The following is a 21,766-nucleotide window of genomic DNA, read 5'->3' on the forward strand; positions in this document are numbered from 1 at the left end:
TGTGAAACGAAGAAGGTAGTAAGTCGCTATCAACACGATTTAAAGCAGCTTGGGCGGAGTTGATATGCCAAGGCGCTGGTGGTAGCGGCGAATAGTGGGGATAATTTTAGAATTCTCCCACGCAATTGTATGGGGTTGTACTGTGCACATTTCAAAAGAAGCCGACGATAGCGAAAAGCGAAATCAAACCCCAAATGTGTAAAGGGCGGATAACATTATCCAGCGGATAAGTGATTGCAAAACGTGCTGCGCTATCCACTAAATTCTTGGGTTTCAGGTGACGTCACAAGCTTTGCTGAAGTTGGTGTCCGGCATGTTGGTGTCCTTCGAGTGTCAAATTTATGAATAATTAGTCGATTTCTAGAGTGAAGCCCTCTCTCTTATCGCCGTATTATTTCGCCAACTACATGAATATCCAGAAAGAAAAAAGCGTTAAAAGTATCTGGCATTCATCTTAAGGTATCCCAGTGCTCTCTGAGTATGCCGAAATTTTAGAGAGTTGGAAGGAAAGATGTTTGCAAACGATCTCGGTCATCGGGGTTGACCCTGCAAACATACCAGCCGAGAAGTTCAGTCCAAAATGCTTGCCTCCTGTAGAAGTGTCGGACTTGCTGAGTTACCTCGTTCTTGAGACCAGCTTCTACACCAAGAAGCAGTTCAAGGCGTTCAAGAGGCTAGAGGCGTTTAATCAAATGGCATCGGGACTTGTAACCTCAGTTGTAGGCAAAGTAATCGCCGGGAAGTATGTCGTGAGAGCACGAGCTTGGCATTCACAGCATATGAATGATCCTTTAGTGAACATTTGGGTCATTTCCGAAAACGATGGTCTTGTAAGCCCATTGCTTGGGATGCAAAGCTGGACTGGCTGAGTCATGCTCACATATCGCGAGTGTTCTATTTTATGTTAGAGGCAACTACTCGAATTCATGGCAAGCTCGCTGGGTGTCACGAAAACTCAGACCCCTCGAAGTGTTCTCCAAGCTTCCGAAGTGCTCCATGATTCGATAGTGCATAGCATAAAGCATGAACCAATTGTTTTATAACATAACCGGTGGAATAATGCAACAAATCCGACGCGAAAGACGGATAACAATATCAAGAGTGATTCTTCAGTGAAGCGAATCGTGACGGCGCCCAGCATATGCCGAGTCTTCTTTCCCGTTGTTTTTCTCTTTCTGCCTCATTTAGGAACTCTAGCCCGAGGGTCGCAAAATTGTCTTCGTTTTGGGACTGGTGAGCCTAGTCTCTGTTTGTATCCATTATTATCGCGAAATATTTAAGAATTTTAACAGAGCGACAACAAGGATCTGTGCGACGAAGTACAAAACAGTTAACAAACGTCCCTTTCGGCTCGTCAAAATCACGCCACATTTTAATACTTTGGTGTTGCAGCAAGCGCATTTGATCCAGTTAACTGTGAATGAAAAGCTCAAAATTAACGGGAAAAATGGAGGAAATCTAAGCTAAATGAAGTCTTGTGTCACTCTAAAATGTTTTAATACTCAACGATTGGACGATTTTGCGAAACGTGCAACTTGCGGCCTTGTTTTTGCTGCTTCAGTTGGATCAAGACCCAAAAGGTCAAAATACACGCGGCGTTACCAGGAGTGATCATGAGTCGAGTTTATCCCTTGAATTTTCGGGGGGTCTGAGTTTTCGGGGTCTGAGTTTTCGTGACACCCCAAGCTTGCTTGCACTCAGATAAAATGCTCATGGATTTTGCCGACATATGTCATTGAAGTGCCGTATGCGAGGGCTAAAGACATCGATGTCTCATCGGCTAAGAAGCTCAAAGAAAAGCTCGACCAAAAAATCGAGGATCTACAACAGCCGCAAGCCTCCAACCATAGAACAACTTCTAGTTTTCCTGTTCTTCCGCTTGATCTTAGGTATAGCGCATTAGATCATATATCTAATGAATTTTGCGCTATAGAAATAATAAAACTATTAAATTATTATACGAAAAAATCCTTAGTCTTTATGCTTTCCACTTTTGCTCGAACAGCCAACAACAATGCATAAAACCATCCCTTCTTTCTCACATTACCCTGGCTCCAGAGGTTTCTCTTTTTCTCCCTGTTTACAATCCTTTCGGGCTACGAAGCAGCGAGATTGGCCGGGCTGCGTAGCAGCGTCTCTTTTTCTCGGAGCCGCGAGCGAGAAACCTCTGGTGGAAAGCGTTGGGAGCCTCAGTTTCATGTATTCAAATTTTGAAGACTGCTCTGATTGGATGGTTATTTTAATCCTTAAATCCGTAACAAGATTGGTCGAAAAAATGTTACTATGGGTAGGGTGTACCGGGAAATTGGTCATGATTGAGGGGGGTAGCCATAGTGATTTTGTTGACAACATTTCAAAAGCTAAAAGTGTGACTTATGAGTGAAGCGTTTTAAAGTGATATAAAGTGATTTTTCGTTTGTTAAGACATAATATCAGCATCTACATGGCTTTATCTAGGAGTTTGTTTGACAACACACTTCCTACAATTCTTGATAAGCGTTTTCCGGAGATAGAACAATTCTCGGAGGAAGAGAGGAGCGCTTTGTTTGGTATTCTAAGCCATGAGGATGTCTTCGCCATATTGCCGACTGGACATGGCAACCTGAAATTCTAAGGTGGTGGCACAGAAGTATTTAAAAACATTCAAAATGGTTTGAGTAAAATGCTCTATGATAAATATATAATTATGAAAATTTTTCGAATCTCACCTCCGTTTGCAATCTTGGTTTCGGATCTTTCGCGTCAAATATATTTGGATCCAAACGAAGAAGTGAATTATTGCTATATTCTTGTGAATCAGCTATATTATGGTCTTGAGAAATAAGTTTTCGTTTAGTAGTATTTTCTTTGTTGCTGTCACGAAGCGGCGCGCAGTTCTTCTTTCTTGTTCGGAAGAGGCTAGCGGTTGACGGGGAATCCTTCGCGCATCTCTTCTCTCGAATAGAACTTTCGACATTCACAGCTGTGCTAAATTGTATGCTACTTTCTTTACGAAACTGGATGATCTCTTTGTGCTGTTCTAAAACTTTTTCGTATTTTAGAACGGTTCTGTAACACTTCTGGCACAAAACTTGCAAAACTCCAACTATGTCTCGCACTTTATCATCGAACACAACTTCAAATCGCTCGAGAAAATCACAGTGATTTGGCTGGAAAATATTACATGAGAAGCGACCACTTATTTTGATGTTCACATCGCATATCCTGCAAGAGACGTTAGGACAATTGAAAACCTTTTTGATCGGAGTTCTGCTGACTGTTTGCATATCAACATTTCGAGACATGCGAAACTTTGACAAGTTATAAACACAAAGAACTTTACTTTACCGCCCCTCCCACTGTATATTTTTTCGTTTACAAATAGAAAATATACCTCCCTCCCTCTTACGAATCTGTTATATGATCGCCCTCTCCTGATTGGTCGACTCAAAAGTGGTATTATCGATAGATGTCACTCATTTGAATACATGAAAGTGAGGCTCTAAACGCTTTCCACCAGAGGTTTCTCGCTGCTACGCAGCTCGGCGAATCTCGCAGCTTCGCAGCTCGAAAGGATTGTAAACAGGGAGAAAAAGGAGAGAAAAAAGAGAAACCTCTGGAGCCAGGGTATTCTCACATGGACTCTTCGTTAGATACGGTTTGTTTACGTTCGAGGGACACCAAGATAGCGGATAGTAACCGTTGCTAAGCTATTAGTCATGTGGGTGAAACCCAAGAATAGAGATTTCTCTATTTGGATAGTGTTTAGAAAGCAAAAACGATTTTAAAAACACTTTGAACACTCAGAACTTGAAGGGTCCTAATTAGACTTACTTAAGTATTTATAGATGATGTTGTCATGTTTTTTGTTAAGCGGCCATGTGCCATTGATTAAGTCGGCCCCTTAAGCTGCTTAGCTTTTATTACTACCTGCTAAAATAAAGGTTGTCTTTCTGTCTGTCTGTCTGTCCTTCAGAGCACAGATGAATAACTAAACGCGGTACTTGCCGCCGAGTGTTATTTGAAACGAATTACTGACATTCGATTCGGGGAGAAAATACCGCTAAGTAGTTATCGTGGAAAATTTCTGTTGCAAACGCTTACCAAATGGCCACAATTTAACTGAAGATGTTTCAAAACATACACTTTAATTTCCAACGCTTTTTGTCGAAAAGGATGAGTATTGTCTGTTTGTAAGAAACGAAGATGTCATAATTTCATCGCCAATGCCATACGGAAACGAGTTTTATTTTTCCATCACAGAAAACACACGTATTTGTTGAAAGTCTGCCAACATGTTTCATTGGATATCTTGTATGTGTCCAAGTTCGGGAAGTGATCTGATTCTTTTGCGAGCGGTGGAAGCGACCTTTAGCTCGACCCTGAGAATCATGTGCTTGACCATTTATGATAGCCCACGGCTATGACAAATGAGTAAATTGTCATTATTTTTTATGAAACTAACAGACATTTTGCAGAGGTAGCTAAGCAAAACACATTAATTACACATGTCGAAAGATCTCCTACTTGTTTTTTTTATTCAGTTAATAACGTTGAATCTCCTTATCACCATACCTTAATCAAGAAATCGTAGAAATCGTAAAAGTCGCAAATGTGATACATATTGAGCGTATTAGTTATACATGATACAAAATAGTAATGTAGGCTGTTATCAACTAGATATTTTAAAGCAGCAGCTTAGATATCACGGTGGTTAATCTGGAGCGTTAAGGCGTTCCAAAAGTTTCTCTCATCCCTCGAAGAAAATAAAATCACTGAAATTTGTTAAATACACTTTTTTGTGATCGATCAATTGTGAGATAATCTTTTCCATAGCTAAACAATAAAAGTCGGCTGAGAAGGTTCTCTGTAAAGAGTGAAAAAATGTGATAGGACGTCGAAATTATACAGAGGTTATGAGTTTAATACAGGCTGAAAAACAAGAAGTTATCATTCGCCGAGATTCCTGAGATCTTATGGCTACTGTATTGATGGAGGTGCACACAATAGCCCAATGTGTCCGTGTTTGGATAGTGAATGCGTCAGGCGAGCGTCGCCCATTTATGTTGTTGTGGATCATCTTCTGCTGTGGTTTTACAAGCCAATTCTAGAGTTACAATCTCTCGCACAGCCAATGTGCAAGTAAACAGATACCTTTTATCTGCAGAAAAAGGCAATCCTTATATCACAGACAAACTATGCACTCCTTGACCTAAGTTTATTTAGTCATAAAGTCATACGTGTCATTTCCATGCAAAGGCAAACCACAATGCCAAAGTTGTACAAGTGTTACGAAATGCCGCCGCAACAAAGTTTTATCGTCTTGGTTGTTACAATATCTTGCACAGGCAATATGAAAGTAAGCTGACGGCTGCAACTGGGTTTTTTCTGTTACTGTCAGTGTTCCTTTTCTCTCTTCTGTCCGATATTACCTGGCTGCTTTCTTCCTAGAGTACCTATTCCCGTGCGCAAGGCTTTTTGACAACTGCAGCGATGTAAAGATATCAGGAAAAAAAAGCGATTTGGCGCGAAAGGTTTTGACAAGATATCTTTGCGGCCGCTATCCGGTGTAGGATTCGGTTCGGGAGAAAGAAAATAAGAACGAGCGAAAATAAAAACGAAATATGCCTGCATTTTTAGTACGATCTACAATTTTGAGTTTTAGACTGTTTAAATCTCCGACCCACTTTTTTTTTTTGTGTCGCACTACAGTTAAGGATGTTTGGTATCGTTCTTAGAATACTACCAACTTCAGTAACAGAGACGGTCTCGTTAGACAATGCTTCTTAGATCCTAATTTTCAACTTAAGAAAAATCTACCGCCTCAGCAGTCATGTCTGGGGGACGGCTGAACTCTAATGAAGATAACAAGATTTCGTGCGGATAATAGACATCAAAACACGGCAAATGAATTATGGTTTTCGATAGGGAATAATTCGTATAGCATCTACCACTTTCATAAATGGCTGTCGAATTAATATTCTTTTGTTAAAATTTAAATTAGCCTTTCTGGCCTCTTTCTCCAGTACAAAATTTAAAAGAATACATTATCTCAAGCGAGGCCAGAAAGGCTAATTTAAGTTTAAACAAAAGAATATTAATCCGGCAGCCATTTATGAAAGTGGTCAATATGTTACTCATAACGGGTACCTACAATGTACGTGTCAAATTGCACGATGAGGCAAATCGACGTTTCTTCAACATCTTTTGTCCGGAGACACTGTAGTCAGGAGACAAGAAGACAACACTATGGAAATTTTATATAAACAGCGTCCAGGAATCCTGAGAATTTTTCACCTGTTTTTGCTCTAACTTTTCCCTGACCCCTTAAATAGTCGTGGGAAAAAAGGCTGTAACCGAATCAACATGTATCAAAAATGATGTTAGCGCCCTTAAGTTTCATAAGTAACTTACCCTCGTTTATTTTGAATCGTTTTAAAATGCCATGTCACAGTTTTCCAGTTCATTGGTTGATGCTCCTTTTTACGATGTTAAAAGTGTTTTTTTCTCTTTTTTAGTTTCTTTTAAAAATAGAATCTGTAGTTCTAGATGTTTGTGGTCAGGCCAAGGGCCAAAGTAATTACAAAAGCTAATCACAACAAAGGAAATAAATTCTTTATACAAAGCCGGCGAGAGCACAAAACAAAAACAGGAAAACGTCCGAAGCAGTGCGATTGACCGAGTGGTGATCGGTTCGATTATTCAATTTGATTGACTAACAGGGTAATGCTTGTCGATAACTGTCAGCGCTCATTTATAGCTTATAGGCTCTAAGTTTAAGCATATGGGTTTTAGTTTTTTGCTTTGTATCAAACACGGGGTGTCGTATTTCGTCTCTACATTATAGAAATTAAAAACAATAAGTGTTATATTTTTAATCGCTATTTTATCTGAATTAACGGAGCTCTGAGTAATCGAGAAAATACTGCTAAATAGACATTTTAAAACTTTTTCAGCACCGGACAACGTTTTCGCAGTAAGGGTATGTAGCGATGTACTGAACTTAGATAAACCGCTGATGAAAATGCCATGAATCAGTATTACATTGAGTTTTTCGGTATGAGTCTCATCTGTATGTAGGAAACGAAGTTGTCATAATATCTTCGCCGAAGCCTCGACAAATTCGCATCCTTTTTATTCGCTTGACGTTCAATTATCACAAACCATGTATCACTTCAAAGGTTATATAATCAAATTCGAAATAAGAGAATTCGCCTATTTCAATCATAGCAACCACGTTTGTTCCACGTGTTCGACTTAGCTGAAAGGTGACGAGAATGTTTGTCCCTGCTAGATTTCATTGGTTATCTGATATGTGTCAAAAACCGAGAAGAGATCTGTTTCTTTACGTGCAGAGGACGCAACATTTAGGTTGATTCACGAGCTTCTCCATACTTGTTATCCCGCAGTTACGTCAAATCACTAAGTTGTTACTTGCGTGGCGTGTAACCAAATCTGGGTCGTAACGTCTGAAGTAATTGAGGCTTTCAACACGCTACGAGTTTAGAATTTTTGCAGAAATGGTCAAGGTTAATGCACACGTCGAGAGACGTGATCCTCACTGGGCATCGTTTTTAGTTAAAAGCATTGTATTTTCTTTATTGGATTATCTTAATCAAGTTATCGTACACACTCCACTGAAGTACCTTAATCCATAGTTCTTGTGTATTGAGCTTACGCTTTGCTTCATTGTGTGATAATAAACGTAATAACCCTTTCTACGAATGGAAAAGAGAAATGTGTCAATAGTAAAACTGTAATGTATGAAAACAGAGGTCTGAGCTCGCTACAAATTGAAACTGAGCTGTTATTATTCACTTGAGTATTCATAACAGATTAACTCAAACAACAAACTAAGCCGATTTATCACGGTGTGGCGGTTTTTTCGAGAGACCTTTGGGTTGCGGTGTTGATAGAGGAACACATTAAGTATATTACTAATGTTTCTGTGAATCTGTTTCCGCTGAACAAGGTGTATGCCAAATGGCTAATCTATTTCTAAGTACGGGGTTTTACAAGCCGATTACTAGAGTTACAATCTCTCGCACAGCTAAAGTGCAAGAAAGCCGATGACTTCAACTAGGCATTTTCAATTACTACACTCCTCCTCTCTGTTTTGTCCAGCTATAGCTGAGTCTGCTTTCTTCTTTGAAAACCTATGACCGTGCATAAGGCTTACGGCTGGTGCAGCAATATAAAGATAAATGAAAAAATAGTTTGACACTATAGATGTAACGAAATTCAAGTAGTTTCCTGCAACTTAAAAGAAATAGAAGTTTACAGCAGTTGGGTTTTGTATTTGGAAAATTTTTCACCGAATTTTATGAAGTCAGGCTATGCATGAATACACCCAAAATACTTTAAGACGTCAATCGGCAGGTTTGGATTAGGCCTAATAAGGCATATTACCTTCACTTTTCCTTATTTGTATAACAGTCATTCTTAAATTTGAGCTGTGTAATTTAATTATTTCTTGTGGTTTTCCGTAACTGAGATTGTTGAATATTGATTTTGAAGTTTTGGGATCATGTTCTGTTTTAGAGTTTTGCATGGTTATACTTAATATACATGTGTGCTACTGGTCCACATGAATCACCAACCTACACTTGTGAAGCTTGAGATCAATAAACCTTCCCATTGTCAATGTTGTCTGAGAAACTTTTGATTGCAATACAGTAAACGATTCCTGGCCCTCATTTGCTATAACATGTTTCACGTGCACGTTTACACTGTTCTCGACTACCGAAGGTCTGTAATTTTTCGGTAAAACAGGTGTGATGGGGCTTATCACGAAGGGTGATACAGTTTTATTTTTTGCGGTATCAAAACAGTTCGACTAAAACTCTTGAACGCTGAACTTTATTGCGTGTTTTACTTTAAATTACGCAATTTTACACCTGCCTTACAAACCACTTTAGTTCACTTGACTTTGTTAACCCGCCAGACACTGGTAAAAATGGACCCTCTTCACGCTGAGTGAGTTTCTATAAAAGATTCTTCCTTGATACTGTTTTACTGGATAAAAGATCTACTGCTAAATGCGCAGGGGGGCGATGAACTCCGCTGAAGATGCACGATCTGCCTGTCGAAATTAGACGGCAAACACTTATGCAGTATTTTGTATTTACAGGACATTAATCATGGTCATCGATGTGTAGTCATTGCTGGGGTATAGGTTGCCCTAGGCGGTATCCATTTTTAGAGTAAAGTTCTTCGTGTCACATTGCAGGGTGAGGCTCGTCGACCTACCATACGACTCTCTCGGGGAGAAACTCGTAGTAGTGTGCTTTTCTTTTTTTTTCCTAGACTAGTTGCATTTACCATTGTGGTGACACCCACAGTACACTGCCGCAGCCTCATTACTTAGGGGACCGATAAACTCTATTGACGATTACACGATTTCCTGCGGACATTATAAACAACAAAGAATGATGTTTTATTTTGTGTTCACAAGACATTAATCATGGTCACCGATGGGTAGCCATTTATGGGGCATAGGTTACCTATGGAAGTATCCATTTTAAGGGTAACTTCGGGTCACATTGGGTGGTGAGGTCCGTCGACCTTACATACAACACCCTTAAGGAGACACTCGTAATGGTACGCTTTCTTCTCTCTATTTCTATGCTAGCTGCATTCACTATCGTGGTGACACCCACATTATATTGTCGGAGCCTGAACGTTTTCTTGTAGCGCAGCCAGGAAATTTTTGTTTCTTCAACCAAATTGTCAATCCATCAGTCATTCAATCAATATGGGCGTTATAAATTTACCTTGTCGCGGTTCTTGGCAAGCTCATCACAGCTTGATTTTTACGGCCTCAATCATCGATGGGTTGTCGTAAATAGCGCAAAGGCTATTTTTAAGGAGGTATCCGATAAGAGAGTAACTCACTGCCAGGATCCTCGACGCTACCCACATCACTTTGAAAGAGATGAGTAATTCTCTCTAGGAATGGCACATCTTTCCAATCACTTTCTAACTCTTTTTGTATTCGCTGTTGTTTTGACGACTTCAAATGCTTGGAGACGTCGAAGAAGGCGACGGTGGAGTTGTTTGCCTGTCCGATGCAAAGTTAGCAATTGGGAAGCTTGGACCTCCTGTAGTCAATCTTGTAGCGGAGGTGCGACCACGCGCACCCGGCAAATAACGCTCAGGGAGTCTTGTGGAGGAAAATGCCCATACCATCTAAGCGAAACTAAAATCTGTAACCCGTACTGTTGTCCTGTTGATTGTGTTTTCGCTTGGAGTGTATGGAGTAGGTGTATTGGATGCGGAAAATCGACTCAATCTCGTTCCCCAAACATTAGGCAGCAAAGTTCCTGCTATGGACGAATTTGTCCTGCGAAAGAAACTCGGGCTTGTAACACTGGGATGTAAGTACTTTCTTATTTGCTTTAATACCTGGATGGTTTCTTTTTCTTTAATCTTAAGGTTATGTAATTCAGTTTGGACAACGCTCCAGACGACATTTGAGTAAAGATGGCATCATGCAAAATCGTACTAGGCCAAAACCAAACGCCTCTAAATTTTTCATTTATTATATTCGATATTTAGTAAAATTTCAAATTAAGAGTTTAAAGATTCATAGTTAAGCCGTTACTCAGTAACTGGCCAAGATTCGGAAAAAAGTATCAAAAAAATTCAGGAACGGCCAACGCTTTGGCAGTAAAGAGACGGAAAAATGAAAATGGCTTGAATCAGTATTACAGTCACGCTTCTTGTCGGTGTAAGTCTGATAGGTCTGTAGGATGCGGAGTTATCATTCAGTCTTCGCCTATGTCCTATGGGAAAAAATTCGTCTCCTCGTTGCTCTAAAATTGAATTACCACAAAACATGTCTCAGAAGAAAAGAATTGACCTTTTTTCATCACTGCAACCACGAGAACCCCACGTGTTCAACGCAACTGAAGGATGACGACCATGAAATATCATCTGTCTTCTGATAGGTTTCATTGGGTTGCTGATGTGTCAAAGTTCATGCAAGATGTTATCTGATTTGTTTTCGTGCAGAGGACGCAACCTTTCGCATTAAGTTTCATCTTAGATTCACGAGCTTTTTCATACCTGTTATCCTGCGACTATAAAGAATTACTTAATTGTTACTTGCGAACTGTTTAACTACATCTACAACATCTAAAATGATTGAGGCTGTCGACACGCTAATCTTTTGTAAACAGTTTAGATTGTATTTGCAGAGCAATACATGTTTCTTACACGTCGTACATATATCGAGAGACCTCATCCTTATTGTATGTTCTTTCTCTTTTGAAAATTAACAGCATTGTAATTTCCTTATCAGCTTACCTTAATCAAGTCATCGTATATCCACATTTATATCTTGCCGGCAAATGATAGTTTTTTTCTTTTTGACATATTGTGCGAAATTAAGTTATTTTGCGGCTTTAAATTTTGAAATTGATGGCTACTGTATACTACGCTTTTATCTGCGCTCAGAAATATATTCACCCTGTTTAACAATAATAAAATCTGTGACGGGTTAAGGTCTCAGAGAGGGTGACATAATAGGTGTATTCAATAGCCCATTTCCGAATTACCCTTGGCCTCATTTTCAAAACGAGGCCTGGTGCTCAACCATTCTTGTGAAAATGAGTTTAATTTGCATGTGAATGCAATTCCTCTATTCGCTCCGACGAAGGGCTAACGCTCGAATCGAAACGTCAGCTTTTGTAATCGTTACGGTGGCCAATTTACCATTTCAACTTTGTTGATATATCCAAATTATATTGTATCAAGCTTATGCTTTGCTTTGTCAAGTGATAAATAAGGCAGTAATCCTTTTCAGGTCAGGAATTAAAAAAAAAGAAAATTTTGAGGAAGTTTGATCGTAAAGCTTGAAAAAAAAGTTAAAGGACACCTCTAAATTTCATTGAAGGTCTGAACCTGGTACAAATTGAAACTAAGCAGTTATTATTCGCCCGAGTATTTTGTAATAGATTAAACTAAAAAATTTAACCAAGCAGTTTTTCGAGAGACCTCTATGTTTTGAGTAAGTTGCAGTGTTGATCGAGGTTGATATTAAGTTGATTAGTAACGGTTCTGTGTGTCTGTGTTTGGACAAGAAATATTTCGGGTGGCCAATTTATTTCTAAGTGGAATAGCGAAGGGGTTTTGACAGGATAAGTTTCGCACGCGTGCTGATCTTGTACCGTGATTTCGCTCTCGCAACAACGTAACCTTTCTTGATGTATGATTTTCACTGAACGCAGTGAAATCAGTTCGAAAGAAGGAAATGAGCCTAAATTCAGTACATTAATAATTTCGAGTTTCATGCTTTTTATTGACTTTATGTCTCTGACTAGCTTTTTGTCTTGGTGTGAGTCTCCATTCCATTGTTAAGCTGAAGATTTAAGGAAATTAATTAAAGTAACTTCCCGCACCTTTGTGCAATAGGAGCTCAAGACAAGTAGAATTAAGAGTTAAATTTCTTACCGAATGTAATGAAGTCAGGCTATGTTCGAATAACATTGAAAACACTTTTAAAGACCTCATTCAAGTCAGAAGGCCTAATAATGCATTACAATAATCGTCCAAAACTTCAATTTCTCATCTTTCTTTTATCAATGAAGGACTGCAAAAAGAAAAAGGTAAATGATAATATTTAATAATGATATACACTAAGAAACCTTTCAAGTACTAGTGAATGCTCTAGACAATGGTTAGATTTAAAAAAATATCATCTTGCCGTGACTTAAAATCTGCAATATGGTCTTTCTTCGTTCTGAAGAACAAATGCGGAAACTCGTCGCAAACAAGAAAGGCTAACATCAAACGAGCCAGTTCTTTTAACGGGAGAGCTTATCCTTCGACCGAAACACAGTTCTGCAACTCATGGATGTAAGTGCAATCAATATTACTCGATTGATGCTTATATGGGCTATTTGCGGTAAAATCGGGATAATCATGATTGTTAAAAACTGGATCATTGGATAATGCAATTCAAGACTTTTCATTGGCTTAGCCATTATGGCATATGAGCCAATATACCATAAACTACGATATGGTAAGCGTACGCATAAGCTTAAAATTGAAAGGGAGCTAAAAATGTAATAAAATTTAATAATTTAACGTAGCGTTTTTAATAAAACAATTATTCCACTCGTGTTTGTTGGATATGAGATGATTATAGCCAACGAGGTGCTACGCGCTTCGTTGGCTATCCATCATCTCATATCCAACGCGCGCTCGTGGAATAATTGATAATTACCAATCACGGTATTACACGCTTAGCGGTTGTTTCGAATTATTTTGTACCTTTTTAACCTTTTAATAAATGCATCGAAAAAAAGATTGAAGATGCAAGATGTTGGAACTCGAGCCATTCTGGTTTGTTTTGCCCGCGTCAACTGGAAGAGACTCTCGGAAAATAACCTCACCTAATATCTGTGCATCAGTGAGGTCTATTGATTTTGGCGAACGTGTCACTCTATGTTTCACTTGTTATCGGTTGAATTCGTTTTCGCGATAATTGGTGCTAATTGTACTTATGAAATGACAAATCCGAACTTGTGGAAATATTGAAGCAGTTACTCATGCAACGAAAATAAACTGTTCTCTACGCTTTACGTTACCGCTACCGTTGTTTACCCATTTCAGACCACGTGAATAATCTATGACGTATGAGGCTGAAAAGGGCTATTAGCTACATCACAACACCTGTACCAAGTACGGAGAGCTTCGGATTACTTTGACACGCTCCCAACAAAAGGCATTTGCAAATACGAATTCATGGCTCGTGTTATTCATTTGTTTCTAGTGCTAGCCTTAGTTAGTATTATGTGGACGCCCTCATACGCTTGGAGGCGTCGTAGGAGAAGGCGACGTGCTCGTAGGTGCCCTGTAACCCACTGTAGTGTTAGTAGTTGGAGTTCTTGGAGTTCATGTAGTCGATCTTGTGGTGGAGGAACTTCTTCCCGTTCCCGGAAGAAGATTATCACCGAGTCTTGTGGGGGAAGATGTCCTTACTCCTTGCGAAGCTCTAAAAGGTGTAACACAAACTGTTGTCCTGTAAATTGTGTGTATACCTGGAGTTCCTGGAGTAGTTGTGTTGGATGCGGAACCTCAACGCAGTCACGAACACCACGTATTACACGACACAGCTCGTGCAATGGGAGATCGTGCCCTGCTAAGCAAACACAATCCTGTAACACTGGAGTGTAAGTACAACTGAAGTGGGATATCTGATCTACATTTGTATTGGTAATTTGAAGGGGCATATAGACTGGAGATGATTTGCTGCATTTTCGCTTTGTATCACGTACATGATAAAATTCGAAGACTTCGTTCAATCCTAGACGTGATTATTCATCACTCGAACACAAACCTGAAGTTTAATTTGTGCACTATCAATCAGAAATGACGCATTTTGTAATGGTTAGTAAAATGCGAGTCGGGTCTTGCGAATTAAGATGCGGAAAATGTCATTCAGAGAAACATACGATAATTCTCCGAAGCTATTAGGCATCCTATATCTTCCATTATGTTATGTAAACAATTGTATCTTTTCCTGTTTTTGCTTGCTAAATTCTAAATTTACTATGGATCATTTTCAGCGTTTCCGTCATGCCGTCATATTCTTTTCTTGGAATGCGTTTTTTGTTTGTCCTAGCTTGCAATAGAGATGAAAATCCTAAGATAAGAGAAAGTAGAACATACATATTGAGGTCTATTGTTTTATTGGCGAAGTTTAACTTTTTATCGGCTGACAAGGCACATAGGTGGTCTGATTGTGGTCAAGAAAGAAGGTAGCGTTTTGTAATGGTTAGTAAAATGCGAGTCGGGTCTTGCGAATTAAGATGCGGAAAATGTCATTCAGAGAAACATACGATAATTCTCCGAAGCTATTAGGCATCCTATATCTTCCATTATGTTATGTAAACATGGATATCTACCTCTGAAGTTAGATCCGCTACAAATGAGTTTTCTGTGTAAATAGTCGCACTAATTATGAAATGGCTAGATTACCAATCTCTGACCGGATGAGTGAGTTTGTTTTTCAAAGGGTGCCTGTGTAATGAATGCTAAAATTCCCTCTAATTTCGTTAGGCAAAGGCTTCTGGAAAGTATTTGCGATCTGGCTGGCTCCTCTCAGTTATAAAAAAAAACTACTCTAACTGACTCTCTTTCACAATACATAGAGTCCACTGATGTACATAAAATTCTTCAAAATAGCGATACTGTATTTCCTCTTGTGTGTGTACCTTTTCACCATTTACCCTTACTTGATATGCCTCAGTTTTCCTTCCAGTTGAATACTTATTTACTGGTCTCTATTGAACATTGAAATTCTGTTGAGGTGATAGGGATGGAGTATAAAAGAGTTTCCTATGCTTTTTACACCAGTTCTCCCCAATTCCTCCCTTTCTCCCCCCCCCCCTCCCCCCTTAGAGTTTGTCTCAATTTCAAACGACATTCTGGAAACTATTGTAATCTTTTTAGTCCTTTTTTTTTATCAGTTCTGGATTTCAATGTATCAACGATCTGCACTGCTTCAAATTTTTTTTCGTATGTTAAGGACTGATGTCATTTTCATCATTACATCTGTAAGTGTTTTCTCACCACGAAAAATACCTCTCTGCCTTGTAGAGCGCAGGAGTGCTCGGCTCAGGGATACCTGCTGTTTAGCGATATCATACAAAGCTTCTCTGGGTATTTGTGATAATCGCGGAACGCGTTTTAGGCGATCATCTACTGGAAATACAGGTTCCACAGAACAGGGCCGTTATGGAAAACGATACAAAATGTCATTTAATCCCAGAGCTGACCTCTAAATGTACAAAAACTCATTAATTTTACTTGAAAGATTAATCTAATCAATTTTGTTTGAGCGTCTCGCAAGGCGTGGTCACTTAGGGCAGAACTGTGTTCCGCTTTAAGTGACCGTACGATACAGGTAGAAGGCAACTTAAAAAGGCCGTAAAGGGTGAGCACGACCGCTTAATAGAGGTAAAAATTACAGTGACTTAGGGAAAAAAATGCGAGAATTTGAAAACAGACCGCTTAATACAGGATGATTGCCTAATACAGTACCGCTAAAACGGGTTCAACAATATTTTTCTCCATACTACACATCGCCCCGTTTACACGGGTAGACAGAGACACTTCCAAAAGTTAGATTTAAACTGGAAGTCGTTTGACGCAAGAAGTTTCGTCAACCACTTATATTGTTTTCAAAGACGGATTTACTTACGCTGTCTGCGAAATGAAGACACAAACTGCATCTCAAAGGTTTTGCGTCACAGTTGCCTTTACAATCGTTGACGTTTGTTTATCTTTCCATAATTTCACCTTTTGAGTGTTTCTTTACCTCTTTTAGTTTGTCTCAATCGTGGCCCTTTTCAAAAAAATCCTCTTTCAAAGCTTATTGTTTGACTCCCTCAGAGTTGAACAATTTTGATTCGGAACAAGCATACGAGACTTAATATTTATTTTCCATTATCAGAGAAATGATTGTAATTAAAATTTGTTAAGTGGCATTTAAACACGAAGGCGCGCTATAAAAGGAGCATTAGGTCCCACTGGACCATTCGTCAATCAACCGTCGTGTGATGTAGAACTCTTAGAGTCAAGTCAGCTTGAGCTACAGCTACTCCAAAGCAGTGAACAGGGGGCGCATTCCTCAAAATTTTTTTATGTCTTTATCACAATACAAGAATTTTTGAGATTTGTATTTCCTTTCTCCAATGGAAGCTGTCTTTATTTGTGGCGGTAAATTTGAGATCGAAGTAGGTGGTTCGCACGTTACCTCATGCCCATGCTGGTGGAAGTCAACAATAGATATCTCATTAGCTCCTTTTGTTCGTCTACCAGCATTTAAATTTGACCCGCACAGTCAACAGGGAAGACTTCCTTATATAGCGCGCCTTCGTGTTTAAGCCCTTGGTGTCAGCCTATCAGGTGCATAATTCCAAATCCAAATTCTTGTCGTATTTTCCGTAATATATTCATTGCAAAAGTGTTTCTTTCCTCGTGAGTTTAAGCGGATGGCTTAGTCCATATTTACAAAACCTCACTTTTCCGATGCCATAAGTCGTTCTGCTGAGTTCTCGAAATATTCGTGTACAGTTTATTTGTATTGAAAATAAATGCCTTTAATCTAGACGTAATCCAAAGCATTATTTAAAATTTGGATTACGTTTGAATGATGCCTTTAAGAATGTACCGTGTAGAAAACTTACCGAACATGTTATGGTATATGCTGCTTCATGAAACGTATTTTTCCAGTTGTCGAACCCAAGCATATCACGGAGAACTCCTTCATTGTATCCAAGATTTCTCCAAAAACTGGTTGACACAGGGCCAAACAGAAAACGACTTCTCAATAAACTCCCTTTCTTGTAAACGGAGGATTATACATAGCTACTCTATGCATTTGTGATGATCGCAGACCTATGTGACCCGATGGTGGCTATCTTATTGGATTGATGAAGTCTAAGAAAGAAGCAATTCCGCTATGCACACAGGTAAAGCCACAAAACGGCAATGGTCCTTGAGTTAAAAGTTGTCGCGTTGGGTCGCCTCGTTTTTCTTATTTTTCTCTCTTGTCACAATCATCGCCTCTGCGATTAAGTCCACAAGCTCCTTAGGAATTCACGTCAGCAATATAAGAACATTCAATATCATAAGTAGCTACATTGCAACACCTTTGCCAAGTACGAAGAGCTTCAGGTTGCTCTGACACGCACCGAAAAGGGATTTGTAATACAAATTCATGGCTCGCGTTTTTTATTTGTTTCTATTGTTAGCCTTAGTTAGCATCATGTGGACGCCCTCATACGCTTGGAGGCGTCGTAGGAGAAGGCGACGTGCTCGTAGGTGCCCTGTAACCCACTGTAGGGTTAGTAGTTGGAGTTCTTGGAGTTCATGTACTCGATCTTGTGGTGGAGGAACTTCTTCACATTCACGGAAGAAGATTATCACCGAGTCTTGTGGGGGAAGATGTCCTTACTCCCTGTGGAGCTCGAAAAGGTGTAACACAAACTGTTGTCCTGTAAATTGTGTGTATACCTGGAGTTCCTGGAGTAGTTGTGTTGGATGCGGGACCTCAACACAATCACGAACACCACGTATTACACGATACAACTCGTGCAACGGGAGATCGTGCCCTGCTAAGCAAACACAATCTTGTAACACTGGAGTGTAAGTACAACTGAAATGGGATAACTGATCTAAATTTGCATTAGCTATTTGAGTGAAGTAGCCTATAGAGAGCAACCTTGTAGAAATTTTGCCATTGTTTCAAATCATGTCATTTTCTTGTTAACTTTCAATGAAAACTATTATGAGGATTATTCACCCGGGCGCTAATTAATTTGCATCAGTATGCAGTATGCAGGACAGTTCTCACATGAACCTCAAGTATGTTCGGGCTCTGTAGATAAGTTATGGATAAGCATTTGGTAGAGTTTCCTGTCGGTAAATCGGAAACAACTCGGAAACAACTCGTGCTCGAGTCCTCTCGGAGGACCCACGATTTACTTGTCCTTTACTCATTGCAAAGGTGTAAAATATTCTGTACTGATTACGATAGTATTACTTTGCATTTGGAACTCATTGCCGCGAAAAAAGTGTAATGTGTCGTGCTTGACTTAAAAATTATGGCAAAACTCATTTTATCCTTGGTACATTTCAGTTCATGTCACGAAAATACCTGTTTACTTAGGATTAATTTTTGAGACAATCAGCCTTGCGCTTAAATCGCTGTCAAAGTCTAAAACTAGTACAACTATAGATAGGAATCTAAGTAGGACGATGTTCAAGTTTTATATAGCGTGATTTGCACGTAATAATTGATCAGTCAGCTCATGTGGAAGGCCATTTATCTGAAAAATCGACTGACCCCTCTGTTTGCTACGTTTCAGCGATTAATACCCTCTGAGCTTAAGTGGTGGTCTTTTATGAATTCTTAGAACTGAAGTTTCTAGGGGATCTTTGAAAGCGTAACATGAACGCTGTTTTTTTTTTTTCTTTTTTGATCGGTTTAATATTTGCTAGCTGTCTATGGAGAACGCACAGAAAAGTTATTGCTAAACAAGTCACAAGAAATTAACGACAGACCCTTTGGTCGGACGAAAGCAGCAAAAATTAAACTAATCTCAAGATCCTTTGGAACCGTTCTCTAAAACTCTCTGCTACTGAACTGTAACACTATACGATGACTATTATTTGTGTACAAGAGTATTCGACAGAGTGTCACCAGGTCACGTGCGTTATATGTGACAGCAAGAAAAGTTATTGCTTAATTGTCTTTGTTACAAGTACTTGAACACCTACCGCAATATTTTTGTAATCAGTCTTTTAAAATCATTTATTGCGTTTTGCTTGTTAACGTTGTCTGTTACCTGATAAATCGAAAAACGAAAAAGAAAAACGACTGGAGTTAACGGCTTTAAAACCTGCAACAGAGGCTAATGTTGGAAAGGTTGTTGTTGTTGTTGTTGTTTTTTTTTTCGGGGGGGGGAGGGACATTAGGGTACGTTTGATACAAATTATTGTTATGATAATTTACTTGAAAAAATAACGCACTTCCGATTGGCTGAAAACGAGTGCATTTTTCATGTAACATGAGTGCAAAGTTGTAACTTTGCAAATTAAAAATAGCGCGCTCGCTGTCAAAATGACACCTTCATCACGTAAATTATTTACAAGTAGAAAAATGATTTCTCGTACAATCTGATATAAATTATCCTCGAAATCACGTTTTTACCTATACTTATTATTTTACTTATCTATTGATTTACTTTTTTGGAAGAGTAACATATCTTTATTCTCCACCCCCTGCTTGGAGACAGTTTATTGCATTGTTCGCTTTGTTCTGATACGTGATGACGGTATGGTGCAGCCGTCAACCTGTCTAGCTAAGAGTTAAGTGTAAAAATTTGTAGGCGTAGTTCACTCCTAGACATGATTATTCATTGCTCGACCACATACCCTGTTACGTTTAATTTGCGTGCATTCTTGACAATCAAATATGACGCACAAATTGCAAGCCAGACTCTTCTGCTATTTCAGATCGTAAAGGAATTAATTGGTCGCGGCTGACTGATCTAATAATTTCGCGGAAAGAAGCACTTTTTGAGAAGAAAGTTAATTTTTGTCTTCAATTGTCTCTTTTCTCTTTCTTGCTTGCGTGAATTCATTTTCCGTTTCTTCGTCATACCGTCAAACTCTTTTATTGGAATGCGTTTTTTGTTTGTCTTAGCTTGAAATGAGCAATGATATAAACCAGATGAAAATCCTAAGATAAGAGAAAGTAGAAAATGCGGTTTTGTCCAGATTTTTGTAGCTGCCCACGAAAAATCCGAATTTTTCTTGCAAAGTTAGCTTTAAAAATGATTAGAATAAAAAGACGTCGCTCACAAATTGCAGGAGAGGTTACCCTTTGTCTTTCATAAAGTCATTATTCTACAGGTAGAATTTCTTTATTGTTTTCTTTCTGTGAACCTAGAATGCACTTTCACAGGTCCGAGCCTACTCAATGGACGATCTGCGAGATAAAAAATCACCTTCTGATCCTTAGGAGTTGTTCATGCGCACGATAGAAATTATGTTTTAAATCAAACGCAGCTTAAACCCCAAACTAACATGCGATACAATAAGTCGTTAAAAAATCATGAAACGTTGGTAATTTTGCCAGATATTAGGGCGAATTCAAATACCTCGACTACACAAGTGTGGTAAGAGACTTAAGTTGTGCATAGACAAGTCAGGGAAAAAATACATATCCTTCAGCAGATAACGAGACTGAGCAGTTAGGTGCTAATTCGGAAGTATTGTCTTTCATAAGGGCTTAGAACAGTATTAAACTAGGTCTTAAATTCGCCTGGTACCATACGCAAAGGTCAAATGAAAGATTTCTTCGGAGTGCGACGCTTTCCTTCTTGTTAAAAGCATGAAGAACTTTCTTTTGGACCTTTTTCTGCTATTTGTGGTGTTAAGTGCCTTAATCGGTCAGTCTAAGTCGTGGCGAAGAAGAAGAAGGAGAAGGTGGTGCCGGCGAAGGAATTGTATTCTGAACAGCTGGGCAGCAAGTGGAAGCTGCTCAAAGACTTGTGGTGGTGGATCCATGGTTCAACGGAAGTCTATTAATAGATGGCCCAGTTGTGGCGGCACGTCTTGTCCGTCTTACTACAGTTCTCAACGACAAAGAACTGTTTCGTGCAATACGCAATGCTGTCCTGTTAACTGCTTGTGGACGTGGAACTCCTGGAGTTCATGTGACGGTTGTGGCATATCACAACAAAGTAGAACAATGCGTATTATACGGTCCAACTCGTGCGGGGGCACTGCGTGCCCAAGCTCTAGAAGTCAGACGCGGAGTTGAGTTATACCGGAATGTAAGTTGTCCATTACTTCTTTTAGCTTTAGAATATCCTACCTTTAGCCTTAGAAATCCGATGCCTGATTCTTTTCATACTATGTCCATAATTTCAGATGAGCAACCTCGTGATACGTTCGCCAGAACTAAGAGCAACGCAGTTGCTTTTTCAGTTAGAGTGCTTAGTCCCGAATCATTTTCAGTTTATGGAGCGGAGAAACACTTTCATATCCCTTTTGACTTAAAATGGTATACGACCAACACACTTTCGACAATTGTTTCATCTTTTTCGTGATTCAACTTTCCAACTGTATACCCAAAAAGAGCAGATATTTCTAGTGTACAGAAAGCAGAAGAGACTGTTATTTGTTTTCGGATCGCAAAGCACCTTAAAGCAGGTGCAATGGATAGCAGTTAACAACTTTGTTGGGAAAGGAAAGATTTTATCCA

This window comes from Stylophora pistillata, chromosome 4 (genome assembly GCF_964205215.1).
Source record: "Stylophora pistillata chromosome 4, jaStyPist1.2, whole genome shotgun sequence".
In the NCBI taxonomy this organism is placed as follows: Eukaryota; Metazoa; Cnidaria; class Anthozoa; order Scleractinia; family Pocilloporidae; genus Stylophora; species Stylophora pistillata.